At 42.0% G+C, this 18852-nt stretch overlaps 1 protein-coding gene across 2 annotated transcripts in view; it reads left to right on the forward strand.

Annotated features, from left to right (window-relative positions):
- WIPF1 (WAS/WASL interacting protein family member 1) overlaps positions 1-18852 on the forward strand; it is a 53854-nt gene that overhangs the window by 17990 nt on the left and 17012 nt on the right. For both annotated transcript variants that reach the window (XM_086897759.1, XM_086897760.1), the window contains exon 2: positions 1893-2004. The gene's annotated coding sequence lies outside the window, so the exon portion shown is untranslated. The remainder of the gene's footprint in view (positions 1-1892; positions 2005-18852) is intronic.

Here is an 18852-nt window from a genome sequence, read left to right on the forward strand (position 1 = left end):
CGAGCTTTGCTCTCCTATTTCGAGCTTTGGGGCTTTATATGCAGAGAAGGCTTTGGCCTTAGCTGGGCTCCCCTGCTTCTGTAAAATCAGCAAGTTTTCAGAAAGCCAAGGTTCTGCCCCAAATCAGCCTTTCTAATGTATTAGGGTTTATAGCCTTCACTGGAGCACTGTTTAACTAGGAATGTGATTTAAAAGCAATTTAGTAAAATCCCACTGCAGACATTTTCATTTCAGCCTAATCCTGTCTTATAGCGGCTCATCTCAAATAGATTAGGAGTTGTTTTAAGCTAAATATAATGGCTCATAAATAATATATTTCAGCCTGCATGCAGTGGCTTGTGCCAGGTATTTGAAATGGAATTAAAAAACAAACTGATACACATTCCTAAGTAAATAAACCCTAACAGTTCTACTCTGCTACCAGGAGTGAACATAGGCAACCAGGATGAAAGAGCAGGAGAGTTGTTGAAGAGGGGGGTTTTTGAATGGGCTCTTTCCAGCAGCTTGTGTTATGAAAACCAGGGAAAGAATGTTTCTTCCTCTAACAAATTAAAAAGGAAATCTGCAAAAAGAGGAAAGGGAATAAAGAGTACAGACTAAACAAAATGAATTAAATATGCATTGGAATGAGAGAGAAGGAAACCAAAAAGTGAAAATAATAAAAAATGGAACCAGATGGGGACAAATTCTGTGCTCAGGAAAAAAAGGCTACTCTTTTGCTGCATTTCAGGAGGAGAGACTGTGTACATGTGTTTGTGCATATATCATCTATGGAAGAAAAATTGATCTTTCTATATGCTTTTTTAAATTGCTTGCTTGTTTCTTTCCCTTCAACAGTGCTAATACAGAAGTTTATTGATTTGAGGGAGCTTCCAAGTTAGATGAAAGCACGATTAAAAAATCTTTAATTCTGCAAATAAATAGAATAAACCACTCAATGTCACCTCAGTCACTGGCTTATTTTACTCCCCAAAAACTACGTGGCTGCATTGTACTGTTGAACTTGTGTCCACTGTGCTCTTGGATCCATAGCACAGAGTTATTCTACTCTCTGCAAGGGAAAAAGTAGGAGATTTGCAACACTAGCTAATGCAAACTGGAACTGCGTAGGCCAGCTTCAGAGAGTTTATTGCAGAATCCCCTTGCGGGTTTCATTTCACCACATAGCATATGCAAGGGCTGCATGGCTGTGAGGGACTGGGGTCCTGAGACCGATTTCTAAATAGAAGTAAATCTGTAAAATGTTGAATGGCTACTGTTCTTACATTTTATTTTAAAATTACTGGATTTTTAAAGATTTTATTTTGTTGGTTCAAATAGTAAATATATCAGTATCAAATGGTCAAGTGTATTTTTTGCAAGGACATTATTTGCAGCACACCTGTCACATCTTCCAGGCTGTTACCTCTCCTTTTCTTCACCCCACACATTTGTTTCAGCTTTTGCATGTGTTTTTCTCTAGCCTAAACTACAGAAACCTCCTAATTACATAGCTTGTTGTTGAACCATGTCTCTTACGAGGGGCAGCTGTTGTAGTGGATAACTCTGTTCAGTCTTACCATCACATCCGTGGTTTTTTATGCCTTTCTGTTCTCCTTCCACCGTTTATGTTGGCTTTTATTATGTATGTTATGCTGAAGTTGGAAGAATTGTCTTAAATTTGCTTGAGAACAAACTAGGTCCTTTGGCCTCAGGGAGAGATATGGAGAGCCCAGCCAGTGTGTTTTCCTGTTCTGATTCCTCTTTAGAAGGAGGGGGGCTCTTTACAATATGCTGCCACTTTCTTATACAGAATTTCTACTTATGTGAGGAAATACATAATGGACACATGCTCAGACTCTGTGATCTCAAATGGTTCACAATTAATAGTTCTTTTCCTTTCTTCCCTGCAGGATTATGCAACCCGGGAAATGTTACTGCAATTTAATTAACTTCAGAAAGTGTATTCTGGACTGAATTGACCAGACCTCCTATTCTATGCAAGCATCTCCTGCTGGTGACCAGGTACAGAGCCTGTGGGGTTGGCACTGAGGGGAGGGAGTGGGTGGGAGTCAGGGAGTGAGCACAGTGCAGGGAGTGCATCTGCTGGCTGTCATTCCTGGCCTGTAAGGGTTGGAAGCCACAGAGCCATCTCATGCCTTAGGTTGCAGTGTGACGATACAGGAGCCATTCTTCTCCAGGGCAGGATTAATGGCAGTGCCAGTTTACAAGCATGCTTTGATGTGCCACACCTTTCCTAATGTCAGATTTATGTACCTTAGGTCACATCAGATTTTATGCCAAATCCATAAGCTTTTAACATGTGCAATGAATTATTTTCTGTTTGGGATTGTTTTGGGTTTTTTCCCCATTTCAGTAGTACAAGACTAACAGTGAAGGGATTTAAGGCTTGGCAAGTAAGTCAGGAGACCTAAGGTATGGATATGACCAGGCACAGTGAAACTGAAGTGGTCCTGATTTAGAGCAGATGACATTATACTTGAAAACTGCACAGTGAAGCCTGCAATGTTTACAATTTTGTGCTAATAAACAGGTATAGTAGGAGAAGGTTCACTGTAACACATGGTTAGTAAGAAAGAAAGAACAGTGAGTTTACTTTTTTCAATTTTAGTTCAATTATTTTTTAATTTGATTTTTAGTTTAATTTTTTTCTCATTGCAGCAGAGGCTCCATCAGAATGTGCTGTAGATAGGCTGCAGTGTACTGATCTACAGCTGGTGCAGTCCAGCAGATCAAATATTTCCTATCTCAAATGCTCTGTGTTGTAAACTCCAACTGTGTCTTCCATATGGTTAGTGGGCCATGTAGAAACTGATGCTGGGAGGGTCCCAGAGTCATTTGGGATTTTGGTTCTCTGTAGACATGAGCATAAAACCATTTAGGGTTTCTTCTATATTAAGTCTGTAGCTGGTCCACGTGGGTTGATGCTTTGGTGTAGTTTCAGCAGTGTGCTTGCTTTGGAAACCACAGTCTGCAGAAATCTGGGTGCTAGGTTTGGGAGATGTGAGAGGGAAGAGCTAGCCCCAGGAACAGATAAATGTCTCACTTCACTCATGGATACACAGCTCTTCTGGATGAGGGGTGGTGCAAAGACTAGTTTGGATGATTATTCCACAGGACCAAAAAAGGTGATACTATTGTGTGGTCAGTAGCCAAACATATCTGTTTGGGTAGGAAGGGATGGTCTGTTCTAAGAAGGGAGACGTGAGGAAAAGGAAAATATGAGTATTTTAAAACTGGCATTTACAAACTTACACTTGTCACTCCCACCCATTTCACATATATCAGACTATGGAAGGTCCCAGGAGCAGCAGTAATGATGACAGCACAAATACCACCTGTGAGGAAAGACTGGAGGAAATATGATTGCTTAGCCTGAAGTGGAGAAGTTCAAAGAGATGTGTAACCGGTTTTCAAATACCAGTGAAGAGGAAAGGAATAAATTCTTCTATGTATCACTTGTAAATAGTATGAAAAATAATAAATGAAATCACAGCAAATGCAGGTCTAAATGAAGTACTGGGAAAAGCTTCATTAGCTGTTAGGATAACAAGATAGATGACTGAGGGATATTGCAGATTTTCCATCTGTGGAGATTTTTAGAGAAAAAAAGAGATGAGTAATGCCAGGAATGATATAATCCATGGTGACTCAGGGGAAGGGTAGATGCCCTCTTCCAGCCCTGCTGTCTGTTGTTCTGTATTTCAGTCTCCTTGTTGATAGTGACTTTGAATTTTTCTGGTTATTTATGAAAGCTGAATAATTATTTTAAATGCAATAAGCATTTCCATAAGGATGATACAGTATATTTCATACTCCACTTTTCAGGGGGGGAATGGAAAATGCTGTTTCTGAGTTTCCTGAGGAGATATTTCTCTTGGAAGTAAACAGATAAAATGAGTGCATTATACTCTGCAGTGTGGGGAAGTATTGAGTTATCGTTAGCAGCTGGCAGGGTAATGACCAGGTCTGCTACTGGTGTAAGAGGGGGACCTGGAAAGGCAGGTCCTGCTGCTTTCTCACCTGAACAGTTGTGGGAAGCCAGGAAAATGCTCATTTGTATCACAGATCTCAGAAGTCTGGTACTAATGGCAAACTTCAAATTCATGCTGGCTGCACAAAACCAGCTTGGTCTGCGGTGCACAGCATTCTCTAATAGCAAGTTTTGATGGATCAAGGCTCACCTGAAGAAGCATTTGGCTGCAGAGTTGAGACTTTGCTCTACCCTCTCTGTGCAGAAGCAGTGCTATTTCTCTGTGTGGGGGTGCCTGGACTGGCATTCCCTGTGACCCAGCCTGCTGTGAGCCTGCCTGCTCATAAGGGCCTTGGCAGATGTGGAAGAAAACAATGATCCCTGCCAGTCATCAGGACTGCAGTTTAAAAGAGAAAGTAGGCTTCATGAGAGTAATAATGTCTTATGATCTGATAAAATCAATACAAAGCTTCCTTTCAGCTGTGAGTTTGATCCAGATACTACAGCTCTCTGAGTTTGGAAAAAATTTGCTTTTTATCTGGAAGCTTGTGGCCTCAGATTTGAAGTGGCTCTTAACTCTCCATCTAATTACCAATTCTGGTTTTGAAAGCAAAGATGTTAGGACTTATAGGTCAGTCTGCCATGTGCTAAATTAAGCCTTCAAAATTATTTAAAATAAAGTTTGGTTTTACCCCTGCAAGCTAACCAAATCGTTCAACCAGTTTGATCAGGGGTTTAGCCATATTTACAGGATTCAACAGATGTGATGATAACTTTAGCTAGGGTTAGACAACTGTGACAGCCAGTCTCATTACAAATAAATACAAGAGGAAATGGGTGGCCATCCTCCGAAACCTGCTGTTTCAGGACACCTGCACTGAGCACCACAGCCTGCAGGGACCAGTTTATTTTCTTCTGAACTGCTGGTAGACTGGCACTAGCAAGGCCAAATTACAGCTGTTCTCTGGAGCAAGAGGATTTGTTGAATGTTCTAAAGAGGAAATGCAAGTACTGAATGATGGTATGTGGCTGCTTTTGGTTTTGTGGGTATGTTTTCATGGCAGTGGTGTGTCATACATGCTTTTTTTTTTTAGCTTGAACTACACTAAATTACTACTCTCATGCAATAAACCTGCATTTGGAATACCAGCAGGAGCTCAGCTAGACCTGCTATGTTGAATGGAGGGCAATAACCTCCAAACCCAGCTGTTGCCTGGGTCCCAGTGAGTTCCTGTGCCACCTGAGTGGCAGGCTGCCTCAGAGCTGCCAGCTGACACGGAGATGCCATGCTGGCTGGGCACCGCTTCCAAAACACTGGCACGAGCCAGGAGCCACTGCTGGCCCTACAGCAGCTGGATGAGGCACCTTATCTCTCCTCAGGCTATGGCTTGTGGCTCCTACCGAGTTCAGGCAAAATGTGGATTTGTCCCTCTTGGCATATTCACCTTCCTGGCACATCTGCCTGGGCCTGACCTATTCAGTCACTAGGTGTGGCCTCACATGGGCTGTCACGGCAGTGGCCTGAGCCCCCTGGTAAACCCATGCTCTCTGGGGCAGGCACCCACATGGCACACTGCCTTTGGCTACACTTGCTGCATGGAAACATTTCATTGCTGAAGGGCACAAAAAACAGAGATAGAAATATTTAAAATAAAATGCAGATAACTGATTGGAACCTCTTGGATTTTACTCACCCTGACTTGGGAAACACTTTTAACATGTGTTGACTGAGCCAGCTTCATAAGTAGTAAGTGGAGGGGTGCTGTGCGTTTCCATCCTGGGTAGCTGCAGTAGGCAATGCAGCTCTGCTGTTTTCTCTCTCAGGAAGGCAGTCCAGGACATACCCCCTCTTTGTGCCAGGGGAGATCAACTAGTTTGTGTCCTAAGCTGTGAAGGATTTTGCCCTGACTATATTTTTGGCAGAATCCATTAATAATCATTCTTTCCAGCTTCTCCTCTTTGCTTACTAGCTAAGTACTTGCCATGTGCAGCTGTAAAAAGTTGTTTCCAAAGAGAAATAAAGTGGAGCAAAGACTCCTGTAATTGGAGATGGGGAGGAAAGCAGAAGGGCGTTTTCAATTTGCTGTCCTTGGATTATTTTTGTTTGATTTGTGCCATGTTTTAAACTAGAGCCCTTTGCAGGACTGTGTGCCCTCTTGCCAGCCTGCATCTGTGTCCTCCCAGTCCCAGCTGGAGCAGCACCAATTTGCCCATGTCCCTCATGGGACCAGGGGATAATTGGGGCAGCATCAGCATCAGTCAGAGAGCCCTATGCTACATCAGCCATGTCAATACATTAAGATCAAAATCTCTTCAAGATTGACAAGACATAAAAATAGTTTCCCTTTCTCTTTTTCTCTTTTTTTTTTTTTTTTTAACCCAAACCCCACATTATTAAACGCACACAAATTTTAGTGCTTTGCATTGTCTTTCATGTAACATTAGAATTGCTTAGAGTTTGAAGGAACCAGACTGATGAAAAACAGAGCTGGTATCTTTCCATCTATTAGATAATTGCCAAAACAAGTAGAGAAGCCTATTTCATAAATGAAATCTTGAGAAGCTATCTTATAGGGCTTCCAGTTGAATGATGAAACCTTAGATTAGTCACAGACAACTTAACTGTGCGCCCTTACTGTAGGTGTTTAAATTGGCATCACTTGCTGCAGATGTGTGCTGTGTACTCAGATGCATATGTGCAAATTTCATGGTCTCAATATCACTGAGAATTCAGCTAAAGGCCCAGGTGTATAATCTGAAACCTCCAATTCAATGTTATCTCGTCTATATTTCATAAATGTATGTATTGCATAAATAGCAAGTCCTGCTGCAAAGGCAGATGGAAGGATTTATGTAAAAATGGCTTTACAAAGCTATCGTAAATAAAATTTTTATTATAGCTCTGTTCTAGTAAATGAAACAAAGTGTAATTGTGGTTGGTCAATACTTTGATCTCAGCTTGGCTTATAATGATATAAATACAAAGAATATTAATATTGCCTGGATTTTGTTCTTTGCATTTTGGCAGTTTATTTATGAAATAATTGAAATGTCTCTTAGCTGTAGCTTTCTTTTCCAAGTGACTTTTGACATTTTTTTCTTGGCAAAACGCAGTGTTGGAAATACTTAACAGAAAAATTCATCCTTGTATTACTCAGGATGTTTTCCAGATTGGACCAAATGGAAATTGCCGGTGATAGGAACAGCACATGAGTATTGCTGGTGACTGCACACATGCAAACTCAGATGCTGAAGGCTAAGGTCTCTCCTGTAACCTATGAAGAGGTGTTCACTGTGCTGTGGGTTAGATTTTGACTGGTTTGCAAAAAGACAAACTAAATGCAAACAGAGGAGAAAGAGTTTCAGGTTTGTCCTTCCACTGCTTCAGCTGCGGATGGGAATCTGAGCAAGCAGCCACCAGGGCGTCAGACTCCTTGCCTGGGGATATCTAAACACCAGTCCACAAGTTCCAAAAGCTCCTGGGTTGCAGCTGACCTTCTGCAGGGCACTCAGCAGGCCACTAATTTGCTTTGGGGCTGCCCTTTCCAAGGAGTGAGTCTAGAGCAGGAGATCCTCTGCAAGGTGTCTATACATATTTCCATTAGGTAGCAGCTCTTTTTGTCCAGTAACCGGTGTTTGAGGCAGGGAATTGCTGGTCAGCTCAGAATAAGAGATATGATGGATTCAGCAGCTCAGTACTCAAGAGGAAAAGATGAATCTTTATTGTCCCTGCCTCTAGTCTGCTTTAGCCCTAGAACTTAAACAGGCAGCCTTCATAATTTATCATAGAGATTGTCATTACTGCTTTTGGGTCATATCTTCCTCTAAGTCTAAGAAGACTTCTTAGGTCTTGAATGAAACCAGGGCAGCTCCTATCAGCTATAAGGACAGGTGGGGTTTGTTGGGTTTTTTTTTTGTTTCATTTTATTTTTAATACAAAAATTAGCCTCTTAAAATTAAGCTTTTCTTGTTCTAGTTTTCTTGTTCTACAACAAAACTAATGTCAGTATAAAATCTATGTTTTTTAAAAGAGAGAAAATGATGGTCAGATTTAGTAGATTTTTATATATGATGCAAAGTACCAAGCAATGCAGAGATGGCAACCTTCAGTCTGCTTTACTTTATGGTTCCTTAATAGTCATATGGTCTGTTAATTTTGTACAACCCATGTAAAGGTAGTTTTTGTGTTGTCTCATTGAACATTTTTTAATAGCAGTAATATATTGCTGCATCTATCTATACCTCTGAAGTTGCAGGAGAAGTTTATTGCTGGATTCCAACTGGGCAGATAATTGGGTGGTGCAGGAACATTTTGGCTTTGTTTTTAATATGGATTAGAACAATGCATCATTTGCCAGTACTGCCAGGATATCAGATGTTCATGTAATTTCATATGTGCAATAATGTGTTTTCAGTAATATTACTGCTTTTCTTTATTGTTTTTGAATTGATCCTTTTCAAACCATGATGTGTATGGTAAAATATCTAAGATTAAAATTAATCTCTTATCCTAGGCTTATCTTCTGGTTGGGTTTTTTCATTGCTTTGGATGCAATTTCTGAAGTTTTATGGACCATTTGTAGACCATTTAGAACAGACCATGTAGAACCATTTAGAACTTTTGGCCACAGTGTCTTGAGTAGTTTGGGATGAGCTAAGATTGGCTCCAATGTGAAAAAGGGGTGATTGAAGTCCTAGAGTTTGGGGAGGGGTTGTTTGCTCAAGAAAACCCTCTCTTTGCTTCAGATTACTTTTTGTCCCCTCTTTTCCCTTTCCTTTATTATTTTCATCCTTATTTTAAAGTCTCTTCCAGAGAGAAGAGATGTAGAGATGTTTTTGTATTGCCCAAAACCTTTAAAAATAGTTACTGAAACCATAGCAGCCCATCTGAAATCTTTCCGAGACACAGCATGAACTACAGAGCAGGCCAAGCCTCAGAGGGCAGAGGCTCTTTTCCAAGCAAGGAAAAATGGATACTGAGAGTTTCTGTGGATGTTTATGAAGATGGATGCTTTGTTGTCCAGCTTCTTTGTGTGCAGGTGCCCAGCATACATTGCCCAGCTTCATGTATGTTAGCATTTTGGGGGTTTGAAAGTGATAGTAATTAATTACTGTAAGCTATCATGTAAAATTTGCAAGAGAGAGTTTAATTTTGTAGCTGTTCTCAGAGGAGGATCTAAGATAAAATATCTACCTTGGTAAAACTAAAAGTATGCAAAGAAATGGTATATTTTGTCTATATTCATTTATAAGTCAATAAACTGAAAATTTTCAGTTGCTTTATTGTAAATTTGTACTAATTCCTTAGGCAATATGCATTGTAAAAAAGTAACTTGCAACATAATTACCTGTAAATTTTACTAGTTTGTAGCATCCCAGCAGAGTCTGCAAAGAACTTAACTTTTCCTGGCTACATTACCTAAATAAGCCTGTTAATGGGAAATCAAATGCTATTTTGCAGCTTTTTGAAGTGAAGGTCAGAGAAGGTTTGTGAGCAGGGGTACAAAGGATATGCAGAATGAGTTCTCATTTAGTACCTAGTCAGTTAGTAAGATGCGGAGTGAGTTTCTGTTCAGTTTGTGGTTTGTGAGCAGGGCACAGAGGGTAAGGTATGGGGAGCTTTTCAATCGGTTGGGGTCCTTGGAGGCAGATGACAGCCTGTCCTGCTGGTTGTTCTCCCCAGGTTCATGAAGCAGTGTACCAGCAGTGCTGAACACAAGGCATGGCATCTCTGTGCAATCTATGGCAGTAGTCCTTGCTCCACCAGCCTTCCTGATCCAAAGGATGGTGTTGTGGGAGTCGGTGCCGGCCTTGCTTGCTGACTGTGGCAATTCTCAAATTCATTACTTACATGCAAATACAATTTGGTGCCTCACAAATGATACCAAACCCCAGGCTACAGTGAAAATCCCTACACAGGACAAAACATAAAGGGACTTCATGGGATGCACTCTTCTTAATCTCTAAGTCTGACCTCAAAAAGTTCAAATGCTTCAGCAAAATCAGAAGGTACTATGAGTCTTTTCCAGTCTCCTCTGAAAACTGGCCTAAGCCTTTCCATGAACTCTAGTGAGAATAAATTCAGGCTCTCCATCTCTACCCAGTCTAGTGGCGGTTTCTCATCACTTTGCGGCCTCAAATCTTTTGAAATTAACTTTAAGAATGGAAAATTACTTTTTTTTTTTTTTAATTAAAATCTCTACCAGGCTGGGTTGCCTGTTTCTCACAAAACTGATTTATGGGTCTTGCTGCACTGAACCAAGGCTTTTATTGACAGTACCCTGGCTCTGAGGTGGTGGTTCTGTCTCTGGTGGAGCAGGCTCCCTTACATTAGGCAGATCTGGGGCTGGCTTTTGTTTTGTTTTTCCCACACTCCAGGCTGATCAGTCTTTGATTGCTCCTCTAATGACAGCTATTCAAGTTACTCTAATTTACGTCAACACCTGGGCTGTAAAAACTCTAATGCACTCTTGCTTGTGCAGTTGGTCTTTCCCTGATGACTGCCCAGGCCACTTAGCTTTTTTGTTTGGGCTTTTGATGTGAAATCTGAGCTGATCTCTTGTGCACTGTAGTTTTTCAACATTCTCATAGGAATATTGTTAATATTTATAAGAGACAGGGATTGGAAAACGGTGCTTTAAATTCATTCCACATGTCTTGCCCTTATATGCCTCAGATTTCCCCTTTAGAGGCAGTTACTATTTTAATATCATTTTATAGGTGCTGCCTTTAGTAGACCAGCCACAATTCACTGCATGTTTAGTAAGACTTAGTTGATTGTGATGAAGAAAATGCTTTATATTGGAAAAGCCTATTTGAATGCTGAAGAAAACTGAATTCTAAACCTACACCTACTGAGAAATAAAGCAGTCTGACAGTGTGGGAGATCCTTGTTCCTTTTCTATAAGCATTATTGTTAAATGTTTTTGACTGCAGCTTCGTATCATTCTGTTGATAAGAGAAAAGTGAAGGTAGGCACCATCAGCAGTGGTGTTGTGCAGGTCACATCGTAATTAATTTAGTTCCCTGCGCATGAAGAGTGTGGGGTGTCCCATAGCTCCAGTGATGTAATCTGTGGCTCCAAACCAGCTCTTCTCATCCCAGCCTCAGGACTTGCAGAGAGAAGCCCCTCTCATTATAACTTCTGCTCTGAAGGGGACTGCAGCACACCAGACGGCAACTGTGGGCAGCAGAAGTCCTCCAGCAAAACCCCAGCGCTTGCTCTCCATATTTGATTGCTTTCTTGACTTTTTTCTGTGTGTACTGAAAGTTGCAACAGCTCAAATGTCAAAAAAAACCTCCATTTGGAGTAATTTATGGTACTTTTGGCCTGTTATGCTAATAAAAAAAGTGGCTAGAAGGGAAAAAATGCTCCAGGTTTCTGTCAATTTGATTAAAATAGCAGAATTGTTGTTATGTTACACAAAGCAAACAGGTGGTCAGAGCTGTAACAACCTAGAAATACAAGTGGAGCAATAGGTGGAAAGGCAAAAGGTGGATATACTCTTGTGAACAAAAGCTGTTTTCCTGTGGTAACAAGCTGGGGATTCCAAAGGCCAGGCCATGTCTTTCTGCTTCTGGGTCACCATGTGTGGCTTGTGGGAGACATCATTTCCTGCCCCTTGCTGTTAGCTGCCTGCCACTGCCAGGCCATGAGTGACCCTGTGTGGCCAGAGATGAGTGGTGCCATGTTGTGAGGATAAAACTGTGGAAAAAGTCCCATTCCTAAGTGCAATTATTTTTGTTCTGATTTAGGACTGAATAATCAGGAGGCAATACTCAGAAATCCTTAATTTCTGAACTAGCCTGTTCACCTTTATCAACAGCTCCTCGAGCTTAAGATGGCTTTGGGGAGAAAGCTGTGCAGTGCTGAGCAGCCACATGACATTGAGTGATCACTACTACAGTGATGAGAGACTGGAAAAAGCAGCCCCATTGCAGAGAAGCTCTTGGGCTATGTATAAGGAACACTATTTTGTGAAAATATGTTCACAAGGAGGAACAGGTAAGGGAATAAGTTGAAGAGAGACATCAGGTCCTTTCTTGCCACAAATATATTGTCCCTGTGTGGAGAGATTGTCCCTGTGGCCTCTCCAGAGCGCTGGGAGTCAAGTGTCCCTTTCCAGGCTGTGTGGATCCTCCCTGTTTTGAAACTCTCTGTAGACTCCCTCCTGAGGTGCCTGTTGCAGGGACTTTGCTCCAGGTGTCCCTTGCAGGGCTGAGGTCCCATTCCCCAGGATCAGGTTGCTGTGGAGGGGAATGTGACCTGACCCTTGTTGTCTGTGCAGACAGGAATATTTTTGTAGAGCTCCTTTGGGCACTGGCTGAAAGAAATTACAGGAGTATGGATTAGATGTAACTAATTTCTGTTTTCAGTGAGTCAGATACTTTCTGCTATAGTATGTTTGCTCTTACATTATCAGCTTTTCTCAAGTCAACATCCAGACACTTCAACTGACCAAAAGCTTAGCTGTTTTTTCCAAACAGGGACTATATTGGTTACTAGAAGCAGCCTTCCAAAGTTAGCCATTGCCTGTGATCATCTGCATATTCTGAAAAATATTTCCCTGAAAGAAAGATCTTTTTAAAGTACTTGGATTGAAACAATGTTCTGTCGCCATAGCAGCCTATTTCTTAGCTGTAATTTTCCATGGATGCAGCACTGCTGTATTTTGTCCATCTAGCTCTCGATTGTGTTTGACAGATGAGGTTTGCTGGATGCAGCTTGCTGGGGACCATAGGTGCATCTGGCTGTTACTGTTCTGGGCACATGCTGGCTCAGGGGGCTGTTGATTCACTTGTCACTGACACACACAGTAACCTGCTCTGTTGCTGTATTCCTGTGGTGATAGGAAGTAGATGCAAAGTGTTTAGGGTGTTTTATGTCTCTGGCCAATTGCCCAGTGTGAGCTGCAGATCATGCTGACTGGAGGATCACTGTGCTTGGCTGGATGAGGGAGTGAGCATGAGGAAGGAGTGTGGAGGAAGATGGAGATGCTGTAGGGTTGACAGAGCACAGGAGCCTGGCATAACATGCATAGAGATGTGAAAGCACCTGACAGCATCCTCACTTTTTTTCCCCTAACTAGTCATGTTTTTGTTTGTTCTTGTTGTTATTTATCTTTACTGGTCCTCACTAGCTCCCCAACACCTCCACCTTTCACGTACCTCTCACAATGTTGTAACTGAGCTTACCTAACTCTGCAATTTATTGTGAAGACTATGTCCAAAGCAAACCAAAAAATGCATCCTCTTTCTGCAGCCTTGGTAGGGCAGGAAAAAGGCTCACTGTGATACTGGCTTGACATCTGTTTCTTTCCCAAGAACTACCCCATGCACTTCTACTAGAGACCCTTCAGGCTCTTGCCTTCCACTTCTCTCCTTTTTGGTCCCTGCCTGCAGCGGGATGGCGTGCATCCTCCATACCAGTCACTGCCCAATGGGAAAGGTGCACTTCCCTGTGGGAGATCCTCCTGGGTGGTGTGCAGATTGGGCCAAATCCTATTCCAGGGCCACACAGACCTCATCCACTTTCACATGTGCCTGTGAATAAAGCTTATCATCCTTCACCTCTCCAATGGCAGTTGGTGGGAAAAGGAAGGAAACTTTGGCTCTGGGTCTAGGCAAGTGCTCTCCATCACTGACTGGTATACCTCCTCTGCCCTCGCATTTTGTGTGAGGGGTGGCATTTTTCAGCGTGGTGGAGAGTCATACTCAAACCACTTGTTTCGGGTACTGTGGAGAGTTTCCTTGAAATGCCAAAAGTCCCCAGTAAAGTAGGCTTCCTCTCTCTGGCAGCATCAGCTCCCCAGAATTTCCCTGGGTCTGAGACATTCAGAGAAACTTCTCCTCTTTGGTCTTTCTTTTGGGTGTCCAGATCTCTGCAAGTGGTTTTAAGGGTGAAAAGTTAGTGCCTCCTTTTGCTACCACATCTTCCTCCAGACAGGAGAGGACAATTTATATTTTCACACCCTTATAATGTCCTGTCTCAGGCCACAAAGTCTTGTAGTCCCTGCACCAAAAGCATTGTCTTCTCAGACAAAAACTATTCTTAAAAGACCAGCACTGATGTTAAAGGACCCAAAAATACCGACAGTAACATTTTATAAGCACTTTGTTTCTCTGGAGCTCCTCAACCTCAAAAGTTTTATCCTAGCTAGGAGAAGGAAAATCCAGGCTCTCCTGCTGAGTATAGGCTTCCTATACTTTTAATTGAGACAGCAGTGTCTCAATTAAAACTTGTATCAGGTTATTTGAGTGCCAGATAGGCTTTTCACTCCTCCATGTGCAAGTGATTGAGGCCAGAGAGTCTCCTAAATATTTTTTCTTTACCCTATAAGGGAATTCTTCTTCAGTATCTTCCGGTAGCTTCATGCTCAACTGAATTTGGTTTGGTACCCTTGTTGAACTCTTTAGGGACTTAAACCCATCTATCTGTATATTTATTTATAGATTTTTATATATTTAGAAACTTTAGAAACTTTAATAAAAAGAGAAAAAAAATACCTGATGTTTTCAGGGGGGATTTACTGGCATGGTGTTGCATGGGAGAAACACCTTCAGTATCCTCTGATGTTCTCATTCACGCTGTGCCATGCTCCTGGACTGACACCTGGTGCAGGCAGCCCCTCTGGCCTTGGGAGATTGGGGTGGTGGAACATGGGACATGTAGAATTATAGTGGCTTAGGTCTGCCAAGGAAAGTGGGAACAGTGGGGCTCAAATTTCATGACATCGGCTCAAATTTCATGACATCACTGTAGCTATTTTTGGCAAAAAAGTTTAATAGCTTAGTACTCTGTTTAAAAAAAAAAAATTAATGAAAAAATATTGTCATCTGTATAAAACTGATTGTAGGTGATTTTCTGACTACTTAGTAATTTGTAAAGCTGCCCTTTTTGTTTTGAGAGCTACCTTACTAAAGTACTTGGTAATGTAGCCCAATTTCCTCAAATTCAGATTTTAAAATTTTTTAAAAAATCATCTTTTCATTAGGAGAAAATATTGGATTTTGAAAGAACAAAATCAGTACTGGTTTGGAAGCTGGGAACTTTTGCATAGGGGAGCAATCAGCATTTTTAATTGGCAAGTTCAGGATTTTTTTCCCCTTAAATTTATAAATTCTGTTTTATTTCTACAGTTGTTTGTTCCTTCCTCTTTTTTTGCTTAGAAATTAATCATGCAGGAAATGATTAACCACAGTGAGTTTGTCTGTCTGCCTCTGACTCAATGTTTAAGAGGGAGGGCCTTCAAGCAGCTCAAAATGCCTGACCGGATACAAACCATGCGCTTGCAGTGTGGTTGTTCACACTGTCCATCCAACAATAAAGGTTGTTTCATTTTGTTTCTTTTTAGCATTCGTAATGCTCCTGAAAAGATTTCTGAAATACCAAATGAAATCTGAAGTGCCCAAAATTTGTGTTTCACTAGATTCAGTGTAGTGCCATTTTTGCTCTTTATGGATTACTCCGCAGACCAAGGAGCTCTTTGCAGAATGCGGTGTATATTCCCTCTCTCATCTATTTCAGTTTTTAAATTAAAGGAGTCTTTATCGTGGTGCATTGCCTAACACAACATTTTAATGTCGTTCCTGGTGGCGGCTGCTGGATGTACCTGGTAGTTTGCAGAAATTAGTTTCTGTATGCAGGTATTCTTTACTTAGGCAGTGTTGGATCATCTCATTTGCTGGTGGCGAGGGTGGCTTTTCCCAGAGGCAGCAGACGTGGGCTCCATGAGCTCCGCTCCCGGGAAGGCTGCAGGGAGGCTGCCCCAGCCCCAGGGCGCCGGCCCAGGCAGGGCAGAGAGAGTGAGGGTTGCAGGGGTGGGTGCCTGCTCCTGGCCCATGGACCTGCGCTGCTGCTGGCGCAGTGGGAGAGCAGCTGCTGCGGCCGGCTGTGGAAATCCTTCTTGTGCTGGCAGTCCACACCTCTGTGCTTGGTGCTCACTGGCTGATGCTGCAGTGTATGTATGCAGGTTAGTTACTGCAGTCCTTTCTGCTGCTCTACCGACACTCACCCAGACATAATGCTTCTACATAGCTTCTTAAAAGCTGTGGTAATTTACACTGGTGCCTAGAAAATATGCTAGGACACGTGTCACCTTCAGCCTTGGTCTTCTGGAACCAGTTCCTCTTCAACACCCTGCAGCACCAGGCATTATAAGAAACTTGGTTGTTAACAGATTTGGTGGGTAAAATTTATTACTAGGTGGATTGGTTACTGTTTCAAGTATTTTGTAGTGCCAGCCTTTAGCAGTTTAACATTTTCTAGCCTATTTTCATAGCCTTTTCTTAAATTCAGCTCTTCCCCACTGACCAAGAGCAAATGATGTGAGTCCTCTGCAGAAATGTAGAACAGTAACCAAAGCTTTCCTCTAATTGCAGAGTTACACTTAACAACTCAAGACATCTCTGTGTTCTGTAAGAAACAGTGGTCTTGTGAACTGGTGATGATCAAAGCAGCTGCAGAGTTTGAGTTCAGCATTGTGCTGACTCAGCCACTTTGGTTCTGCAGCCCAAGAGTAGCTCTCATCCCAAGGGCTACTCCCAGCTCTGTCGTGTACTGGGGGAGCAAGTCACCAGGTCACTGCATCTCTTCAGACTATTGTTATTCTTCATAGGGGCTTATAGGGATCAAATTTTAAAATCCAGAGAGCACCTCTTTTATTTTTGCTTACAGTGAGTCAGACAAAGAAATAGATTGTACAAAGTCTAACAACCAAACAGCAGGATGAGTTAGAGCTTCAAAGACAGAGGTGCTGTTTCTTCCTGCAGAGGTTCAGCTTGAGTTTCTAAAAATCTCTTTTTCAACAGCAGGAGCAGAGTCAGAGTGGCAAAAGTAAGAGTGAAGCAGTATTGCAACTTAGGTTTTAAACTAAAATTTTACAATCTAGGGTGTTTTATGGGCTCTGTAAGTGCGCACATTGTACGTTTTTGTGTGGGCACACAGGTTTCTCAGTCACATCATGTGATCTCTTTTCTGATGGCTCCTAAAGGAAGTGTGTGCTCTAGAGCACCCTGAGTAAACAACCCTGCAGCAGGATGCTCTTGATAAACTTCAGGCCAGTTTTGCCAGAGTTTGGTTTATTACAGAAGCTTGTCCTGTGCTTCCAAAATGCTATTTCCCAGCCTGTCTCTGAGGGCTGTAGGGCTTGTTCAACAGCAGCAAAGTGCAAGCTCACCAGTGTGTGCCTAATTTCGATGGCAGCTCTGTTGAGAGAGCTCTCCAGTACCAGAAACACTGGCTAATGTGCAGTGGTTGAGTACAGGTACGTGTAAGATGGGGTAGAGAAGGAGGGAACACCTAGTGCCTTTCTCACCACATTTGTCTCCTTGCAAATCATGTGTGCAGAGAGGCTTTTGGAGAAGCTGGATGTTTTTGTGGGTAGTGGCTTCCCCTTAGAGAGCTCAGGCTTCAAGCATCACCTTACTTCCTCTTTATGCCACCAATTCCCTAAGAAGCTGATCTAAAACAATCCAGTTAAAAGGGGGAAAAAGTAGAACAGAGCAGCCCAAGTGGGAAACAATCTCTAACTGGCAAGTTAGGAGATTAGTTAGGGAGGTAGACAAGTTATGGTATTTTACAGAAAGTGCTTCACAGACCACCTGGCTCACTTGGTGCATTCAGATCTGAGCTTCCTTCATTTAAAAGCCTGATATCAAACCAAACTGTAGTCTGCCTGCTCCAGAAACTTTACTGTGACACATGGAGTGCCAAAGAGACTGATGGTACACTAGCTAGACTGCTTTGACTTCTTAGCAAAGCAATGCAGAGAGAAGAATTTCTCCTTTCAATCTGATGAAGCAGTTAAAAGCTTGGTGGAATACCCTCATGGCACAGTTAAGTTAGAGACATCTGCAGCTGTGAAAAGACTGTGTTAAGAAACAGGATGGTTGTGGTCTACTGTAAGAAATTATTTTCCTGTTGACCAATTTTTTAAACAGGAAGCTGAAGAACAAAGCAGCATTAGTCTTGGTGCTTTTAATAGGTTTCAGATTTCAAATACTGCATTTAGAATATGCTGATTGGGAAAGGATAGGGCTTTGTGCAGAGCTCTATGAGAGCTACAGATTTGGAAGATGGAAATGTAACTAAATTCAAGCTGAACCTCTGAATATGAATCTGTTGTTTCTCTGGAGGAGCTTAAGATGCTCAGTAATGCAGCAGAGGACTGATGAGAGCAGGATGGTCTGTTTGCAGGACTTTGTGAACGCGTGCATTTGCACAGCACTGTGTAGGCTTGGCTTCACACAGTTTCCTCTTTTGTCAGTCAGTCTGTCTATCCGCCAGCTTCCCCTCTGCTCTGCTCGCTCTTTCGCAGTAACTGGAAACAGTTTCTGCAGTATGGGAGAAGAAAACCTGCAGACACTTGGGACAGCACTAGTGTCTCACACCACTTTGAACGTCATGATTTTTCTAGATGGTCAGCCAGAGCTATGGGTGATGTGTTTGACTCCTTCCTCCCTAAAGATTTTACATAAAATCCACTAAAGTCTTATTTCAGAAAATATTTCTTCTGAGGAAGGTAACTCAGCAATTTGGGGGGGAGAGGGGGGTGGGAAGGGGGAGTTACAGCTGTATTCTAATTCTTTTGAAGCTTGAGCATCTGATGAGATAAATCTGTACTTCTAAACAATTTTTTCTGACACGCATATCATGGATCATGTCAGAGCCATTACAGACTTCGTAGGTGGTGACTCACTGCAAATGCCATTTTGTTTCATTCAGCACATTTTCCTAATGTTCATTTTAACTGCAAAGGTTAGTGTATGTGGCATGATGTTGATTTAACAGATACTGTGCTATTACACTTCCCCTCGGTTTCATCTAATACAATCAAGTTACTTTAAAAAGTAAGAGCAGTGTGTTCATGTAAATAAGT

Source organism: Cyanistes caeruleus, chromosome 7 (assembly GCF_971803275.1).
Source record: "Cyanistes caeruleus chromosome 7, bCyaCae1.hap1.1, whole genome shotgun sequence".
NCBI lineage: Eukaryota > Metazoa > Chordata > Aves > Passeriformes > Paridae > Cyanistes > Cyanistes caeruleus.